The following is a 9,342-nucleotide window of genomic DNA, read 5'->3' as shown; positions in this document are numbered from 1 at the left end:
ATTTTCCTGGGGTTGTTGCCCCCCTTTTATTACTTTACTTGCTCCTTCATATACTCTTATCTGGACAAAATGACAAGGTGGAAAAATTCACCACAAAAAAAGAACAAGAGGCAGTACCGAGGGCTAGGGACCTAATCAATACAGACATTGGTAATATGTCAGCTCTAGAGTTCAGAATGACAATTCTCAAGGTTCTAGCTGGGCTCGAAAAAGGCATGGAAGATATTAGAGAAACCCTCTCGGGAGATATAAAAGCCCTTTCTGGAGAAATAAAAGAACTAAAATCTAACCAAGTTGAAATAAAAAAAGCTATTAATGAGGTGCAATCAAAAATGGAGGCTCTCACTGCTAGGATAAATGAGGCAGAAGAAAGACTTAGCAATATAGAAGACCAAATGACAGAGAATAAAGAAGCTGAGCAAAAGAGGGACAAACAGGTACCAGACCAGGAGGGGAGAATTCAAGAGATAAGTGACACCATAAGATGAAACGACATTAGAATAATTGGGATTCCAGAAGACGAAGAAAGAGAGAGGGGCGCAGAAGGTACACTGGAGAGAAATATTGGAGAGAATTTCCCCAATATGGCAAAGGGAACAAGCATCAAAATTCAGGAGGAGCAGAGAACGCCCCTCAAAATCAATAAGAATAGGTCCACACCCCGTCACCTAATAGTAAAATTTACAAGTCTTAGTGACAAAGAGAAAATCCTGAAAGCAGCCCGGGAACAGAAGTCTGTAACATACAATGGTAAAAATATTAGATTGGCAGCAGACTTATCCACAGAGACCTGGCAGGCCAGAAAGAGCTGGCATGATATATTCAGAGTACTAAATGAGAAAAACATACAGCCAAGAATACTATATCCAGCTAGGCTATCATTGAAAATAGAAAGAGAGATTAAAAGCTTCCAGTACAAACAAAAACTGAAAGAATTTGCAAACACCAAACCAGTTCTACAGGAAATATTGCAAGGGGTCCTCTGAGCAAAAAGAGAGCCTACAAGTGGTAGATCAGAAAGGAACAAAGACAATATACAGTAACAGTCACCTTACAGGCAATATAATGGCACTAAATTCATATCTCTCAGTAGTTACCCTGAATGTTAAGGGCTAAATGCCCCAGTCAAAAGACACAGGGTATCAGAATGGATAAAAAAACAAAACCCATCTATATGTTGCCTCCAAGAAACTCATTTTAAGCCCAAAGACACCTCCAGATGTAAAGTGAGGGGGTGGAAAAGAATTTACCATGCTAATGGACATCAGAAGAAAGCAGGAATGGCAATCCTTATATCAGATCAATTAGATTTTAAGCCAAAGACTATAATAAGAGATGAGGAAGGACACTATATCATACTCAAAGGGTCCATCCAACAAGAAGATCTAACAATTTTAAATATCTATGCCCCCAACGTGGGAGCAGCCAACTATATAAACCAATTAATAACAAAGTCAAAGAAAAACATCGACAATAATACAATAATAGTAGGGGACTTTAACACTCCCCTCACTGAAATGGACAGATCATCCAAGCAAATGATCAACAAGGAAATAAAGGTCTTAAATGACACACTGGACCAGATGGGCATCACAGATATATTCAGATCATTTCATCCCAAAGCAACAGAATACACATTCTTCTCTAGTGCACATGGAACATTCTCCAGAATAGATCACATCTTGGGTCATAAATCAGGTCTCAACTGGTATCAAAGGATTGGGATCATTCCCTGCATATTTTCAGACCACAATGCTCTGAAGCTAGAACTCAGCCACAAGAGGAAGTTTGGAAAGAACCCAAATACGTGGAGACTAAACAGAATCCTTCTAAAGAATGAATGGGTCAACCGGGAAATTAAAGAAGAATTGAAAAAAATCATGGAAACAAATGATAATTAAAACACAATGGTTCAAAATCTGTGGGACACAAAGAAGGCAGTCCTGAGAGGAAAATATATAGCGGTACAAGCCTTTCTCAAGAAACAAGAAAGGTCTCAGGTACACAACCTATCCCTACACCTAAAGGAGCTGGAGAAAGAACAAGAAAGAAACCCTAAACCCAGCAGGAGAAGAGAAATCATAAAGATCAGAGCAGAAATCAATGAAATAGAAACCAAAAAAAATAGAACAAATTAACAAAACTAGGAGCTCGTTCTTTGAAACAATTAATAAGATTGATAAACCCCTGTCCAGACTTATCAAAAAGAAAAGAGAAAGGACCCAAATAAATAAAATCATGAATGAAAGAGGAGAGATCACAACTAACACCAAAGAAATACAAACAATTATAAGAACATACTATGAGCAACTCTACGCCAACAAATTTGACAATCTGGAAGAAATGGATGCATTCCTAGAAACATATAAACTACCCCAACTGAACCAGGAAGAAATAGAAAGCCTGAACAGACCCATAACCAGTAAGGAGATTGAAACAGTCATTAAAAATCTCCAAACAAACAAAAGCCCAGGGCCAGGTGGCTTCCCGGGGGAAATCTACCAAACATTTAAAGAAGAACTAATTCCTATTCTCCGGAAACTGTTCCAAAAAATAGAAATGGAAGGAAAACTTCCAAACTCATTTTATGAGGCCAGCATCACCTTGATCCCAAAACCAGACAAGGATCCCATCAAAAAAGAGAGCTATAGACCAATATTCTTGATGAACACAGATGCAAAAATTCTCACCAAAATACTAGCCAATAGGATTCAACAGTACATTAAAAGGATTATTCACCACGACCAAGTGGGATTTATTCCAGGGATGCAAGTTTGGTTCAACATCCACAAATCAATGTGATACAACACATCAATAAAAGAAAGAACAAGAACCATATGATACTCTCAATAGATGCTGAAAAAGCATTTGACAAAGTACAGCATCCCTTCCTGATCAAAACTCTTCAAAGTGTAGGGATAGAGGGCACATACCTCAATATTATCAAATCCATTTATGAAAAACCCACCGCAAATATCATTCTCAATGGAGAAAAACTGAAAGCTTTTCTGCTAAGGTCAGGAACACAGCAGGGATGTCCATTATCACCACTGCTATTCAACATAGCACTAGAAGTCCTAGTCTAAGCAATCAGACAACAAAAGGAAATTAAAGGCATCCAAATCAGCAAAGAAGTCAAACTATCACTCTTTGCAGATGATATGTTACTATATGTGGAAAACCCAAAAGACTCCACTCCAAAACTGCTAGAACTTGTACAGGAATTCAGTAAAGTGTCAGGATATAAAATCAATGCACAGAAATCAGTTGCATTTCTCTACACCAACAACAAGACAGAAGAAAGAGAAATTAAGGAATCAATCCCATTTACAATTGCACCCAAAACCATAAGATACTTGGGAATAAACCTAACGAAAGAGGCACAGAAACTATACTCAGAAAACTATAAAGTACTCATGAAAGAAATGGAGAAAGACACAAAGAAATGGAAAAATGTTCCATGCTCCTGGATTGGAAGAATAAATATTGTGAAAATGTCTATGCTACCTAAAGCAATCTACACATTTAATGCAATTCCTATCAAAGTACCATCCATCTTTTTCAAAGAAATGGAACAAATAATCCTAAAATTTATATGGAACCAAAAAAGACCTCAAATAGCCAAAGGAATATTAAAAAAGAAAGCCAAAGTTGGTGGCATCACAATTCCGGACTTCAAGCTCTATTACAAAGCTGTCATTATCAAGACAGCATGGTACTGGCACAAAAACAGACACATAGATCAATGGAACAGAATAGAAAGCCCAGAAATAGACCCTCAACTCTATGGTCAACTAATCTTCGACAAAGCAGGAAAGAATGTCCAATGGAAAAAAGACAGCCTCTTCAATAAATGGTGTTGGAAAAATTGGACAGCCACATGCAGAAAAATGAAATTGGACCACTTCCTTACACCACACACGAAAATAGACTCAAAGTGGATGAAAGACCTCAATGTGAGAAAGGAATCCATCAAAATCCTTGAGGAGAACACAGGCAGCAAACTCTTCAACCTCAGCCACAGCAACACCTTCCTAGGAACAACGCCAAAGGCAAGGGAAGCAAGGGCAAAAATGAACTATTGGGATTTCACAAGATCAAAAGCTTTTGCACAGCAAAGGAAACAGTTAACAAAACCAAAAGACAACTGACAGAATGGGAGAAGATATTTGCAAACGACATATCAGATAAAGGACTAGTGTCCAAAATCTATAAAGAACTTAGCAAACTCAACACCCAAAGAACAAATAATCCAATCAAGAAATGGGCAGAGGACATGAACAGACATTTCTGCAAAGAAGACATCCAGATGGCCAACAGACACATGAAAAAGTGCTCCATATCACTTGGCATCAGGGAAATACAAATCAAAACCACAATGAGATATCACCTCACACCAGTCAGAATGGCTAAAATCAACAAGTCAGGAAATGACAGATGCTGGCGAGGATGCGGAGAAAGGGGAACCCTCCTACACTGTTGGTGGGAATGCAAGCTCATACAACCACTCTGGAAAACAGCATGGAGGTTCCTCAAAATGTTGAAAATAGAACTGCCCTATGACCCAGCAATTGCACTACTGGGTATTTACTCTAAAGATACAAACGTAGTGATCTGAAGGGGCACGTGCACCTGAATGTTTATAGCAGCAATGCCCACAATAGCCAAACTATGGAAAGACCCTAGTGTCCATCAACAGATGAATGGATAAAGAAGATGTGGTATATATACACATTGGAATACTATGCAGCCATCAAAAGAAATGAAATCTTGCCATTTGCGACAACGTGGATGGAACTAGAGCGTGTCATGCTTAACGAAATAAGTCAAGTGAAGAAAGACAACTCTCATATGATCTCCCTGATACGAGGAAGTGGTGATGCAACATGGGGGGTTAGGGGGTAGGAGAAGAATAAATGAAAAAAGATGGAATTGGGAGGGAGACAAACCATATGTGACTCTTAATCTCACAAAATAAACTGAGGGTTGCTGGGGGGAGGGGGGTTGGGAGAAGGGGGTTTGGGTTATCGACATTGGGGAGGGTATGTGCTATGGTGAGTGCTGTGAAGTGTGTAAACCTGGCGAGTCACAGACCTGTACCACGGGGGATAAAAATATATTATATGTTTATAAAAAATAAAAAATAAAAAAATTTAAACAAAAAACAAAACAAAACAAAACTTTGCTTTTCCTGTATTTTGTTTTAGAGTTCAAATAGTAGTCTCTTAAAGAAGAAACAAGTAAGTGAATATGTTAATATTTCAGAAGGGCCATTTGGGAATATTTAATATATAGTCTTGCTGGAAGACTCAGGGAATTGAATAGATTTTTGAATTATACCTAAAAATATATTCTTTCTCTAATCAAGAATATAGTTAACATGGGGTAAGGGAATGGGTTAAATAGGTGGCAGGGGTTAAGGAGTACACTTGTTGTGATGAGGTGTTGTGTGGACAAAGTGTTGAATCACCATACTGTACACATGAAACTAATATTACACTGCACATTAACTCACTAAAATTCAAAGAATTTATATATATAATTAGCATGAATAAACCTTCTCTATCATAATCTATGACATCATTTGTATAGAAACTATGATGACATTATGGAATATTTGTTGTGTTCTAGGTATGCTACATACTTTTTTTTAACTTGCAACCTATTAAGATAGTTACAGATGAATATGACAGAGGAGTTAACTGGCACTAGAAAGGTTCAGTAACGTGTCCAGGATCACAGGCCTAGTAAGTACTTGAACCAAGATTTCATTCAAGCACTATCTTGCTCCAAAGCCCACATTCTTTTTTAGCCTTAGCACACATCAACATATTGACCATATACTCATGCTGTTGTTGTCAGGATCAATGCAAGAAAAAAATGCATTGTTTAAGTAGGAAGTCAAAGTGGGCCAAGGTAGTCAGGACAAGTTCAGAAAGAGGTGACTCTTAAGGCAAACTTAATGAGGAAATAGAGATGATGGAGGTGTTCTACCATAAGGAATATCATAGTATAAGAAAAAAGTCTCTTAGAACATGCAGTCTGAACCTTATAAAAGATTACTTTTTTGATTCATCACTTTGGGAAAAATTTTCTTGCCTGATTGAATAGAAATGGTATTTTTTTTCTGCAGATACCTTTGAGCCATACTCTGAATGCAGAGATATTTCTTCTTGGAACCAGCTCTGCCAGCATGCTTGAATAAGCAGAATTATTCCTCTAAGCTATCTGAAATGGAGCTGAGATACCAATAAGCAAATCATAACACACAAGAATGGAAAAGACAAACATTTATTCCATCCAAATAGTGCTTACATTAATCTGATTAATTAAAGCATGAATGAAAACTATTTACTTGTGAAAGAACAGCATTAAATTAGCTCTTCATTCTAGGAGACACACTGTGATTGTTGGCTCTCATTCTGTTTTTAGCCTCATCGCTTTCTTGTTTAAAAGCAGTGACTTATACTACATTTTCTCATATTTCCTGCTAGTTGAAGCTGGGCCAGTGCATTGCTGGAGAAGGGGTTTTCTTTGTTTTACTGATGACCAGACTCAAACAAAAGCAGGGCTTTTATATTGAAATTAATAATGAAATTTCTCATCAGATAAGCTTATGTGCACAACAAGGCTTAAAATTGAAATCAACAATATAAGGTATAAATCATCTTATACCTTTTTGAAGATTTTTCCAGGGAGGTTTAGTTCCCACTTGTATTCTTTCTATACAATCACTTTTTTCTAAAAATTTTTTATAAACAGCAGGTTTATTTCCATTGCATTTATTACAATGTTTCAGTGGAGATAAATTGTTTTTATTGACTGTTCTGAAGAAGGACACTTCAAGATTCCTTGAAATATATAAGAACTTTAAAAACCTAGTCAAAATTGCTTTCTATTCATTGGCCTTTTATTCAAACAATACTGGTTTAGTTCTGGTTTTGACCTTGTAATATTTGTCTGGAATGACTTTATTGAATATGTTAGTGGGACTTAATATGATCTTTTGTGTTTGTAACTGGGTCTCTAATCTGTTAAAAAATCAGAATGTGTTAATAATTTCAGAAATGCAGAAATGAACATAATAGGGCATAGAAAGTTACTTCAAAGTGAAATCAGCTTAAAATGAAATTTAACTTGTAAATAATTATCTGCAACATTTAATGCCATATAATTTATAGTATTTGACTCTAAAAATTCCTTGGTAAGAAAAGAAATATGCAGAGTAATAGCTTAAATATAACTTCAGGTTATGTTTAAATAAACATCAAATTTGTTTAAAATTCAGACTGGATAGAAGGTAAGAGAGGAAAGTATTTTAACTGGTAATTTCAAATGTAGATTATAATATTTCCCTAAATTTAGAAGAATTTGACCAAGTGATAAATTCATAGAACATATGCTCTGAAGGGCTGGGCCAAAAAACAAAATAAGTTTAGGTGGAATGTTGTATCAGTATGCTAGTAGATATACATTTGTTATTTTTTTCACCTGAGAAACCAGTCTTGATTTTCTCTTTGCTTCCAACTTCAAATTTGTTAACTCTGTCATCTGCTATACTTATCTGCATTATGAAATGTATCTCACTCTGTGCTAATCTTGGTTTCATTTTTCCTTCTTACCTATTAGAAGGTAAACTACTTGATGCAGAGATTTTGCTTTGTTTATCTTTGGGTCCTTAACACCTAACACAGGGTCTACCATTAAACATTTACCCCATGAACTGGATCTACACAATGGTATGGATATGCTCAGACATTTGGGATTGCCTTTATTTAAAGAGACAGGACAGGTTTGATTTTTTTTGTCCTTCTTTTTAAATCCACATGACTAACACCTAGAGGTGCAAATGAGGTGGAGGAGAGCCCAGGAGCTATTTCTAGGAAGAAAGCATTTCTCTGATCCTTTGCTTCTGCCCACAGTGTTAATAACACTTTGTTCAGCACCCACACTGTCAATTTCATTCCAGCTGGGACTCTTCTGATTAGCAGTCTGCTCTTTGTGTTCCCAGAGACAGCTAAAAGAAGGAGGGCCTACAATGACAAAAAATTAAATAAATATGATATTGCAGTGTGACAGCATCTTACATCAATACCAAGGGAGAAAAACAAAGTAGCTCAAAGGTTCTCTTGGGATTGTTATTCAGCACTGCCTACTTATAATTTCAAAATGTTTTTGTAGCAGTTTGTTCTTTCAGGAATAATTTCACAACTTTATTTGATTGATCCTTGTAACAACCTTGTGAATTTGGGTGATAGAGGGAGCTATAATACTATATCCAAGATGAATCTGCTTTAGATGGTTGGCAGGGTCTGTGTAGTTCCTGAGATTTACCAGATTAGTAGATTTCCAGGCAGATGATAGAGAAACAAAAGTTCACCGTGGAGATAACAATATGAAGGGGGGAAACAGAGACATGAAAATGTATGCTGTGATTGAGAATATGAAAGCTAATGACACATGGTAGAGGGGTGGAGATAAACCTGAAAAGGGAAAGCAGGCAGAAATCACATCATAAATATTTTGCTTGCCATCATAAGGGGCTGGGACTTCATCCCTCAATAGTAGTGAGCCATTGAATGTTTTCTAGCAGTTAATCATAATTAGTTCTGTGCTTAGTATAAATTATGTAGAAAGCACAATTGCTAATAACTGGAACAGAGACATGTAATATTTTTCTTCTTTAAATATATGCTTCTTATACTTGCAGTCCAGTTTCATCGTTCTTCCCAAGGTAAAGGGCTATCACCAACCTGCCAACTGTAATCTAACTTTCTTCCCCTCTAAAGAAAGTAACTCTGAATGACAGTGAGTGGGACTCCTGGTATTATAGGGATAATTTCAGGTACACTTTAAATTATATTAAAAATTAATAATTTTAAAAGGTACAGCATAAGGAATATAGTCAATTGCATAATAGCATTGTAGAGTGACAGCTGATAGGTACCACTTGTGGTGAGCATAGCATAACATAGAGACTTGTGAAATCACTATGTTGTACATCTGAAACTAATGTGACATTATGTTATCAACTATACTTCAATTAAAAAAATAATTATTTGCATCTATGGGCCTATTACCATTATTAACAAATTAAATATAGTATATTTATAATTAAAGTACTGCATCTGAACAAATAGAAATGATAGTAGAAGGAGGAAGACAAAAGAGCAATCAGAGTGAGATAGAGAGCCAGGAGAGAAACCTAGAATTATTGGCACATGGCAGAAAACCTGAGTTTTGTTGCTGTAACCACAACTGCCATTAAATTTGTCCCAACAGCAAAACTCCCACTCTTATATTTTAAGCCTTCTGTGCTGGTACTCTGTTCTAAACTTATAA

The sequence above is a fragment of the Mustela putorius genome, unplaced genomic scaffold (genome assembly GCF_011764305.1).
Source record: "Mustela putorius furo isolate JIRA1106 unplaced genomic scaffold, ASM1176430v1.1 tig00003869_pilon_pilon_pilon, whole genome shotgun sequence".
Lineage (NCBI taxonomy): Eukaryota > Metazoa > Chordata > Mammalia > Carnivora > Mustelidae > Mustela > Mustela putorius.
The sequence above is the reverse complement of the archived record's forward strand: the minus strand, read 5'-3'. Positions refer to the sequence as shown.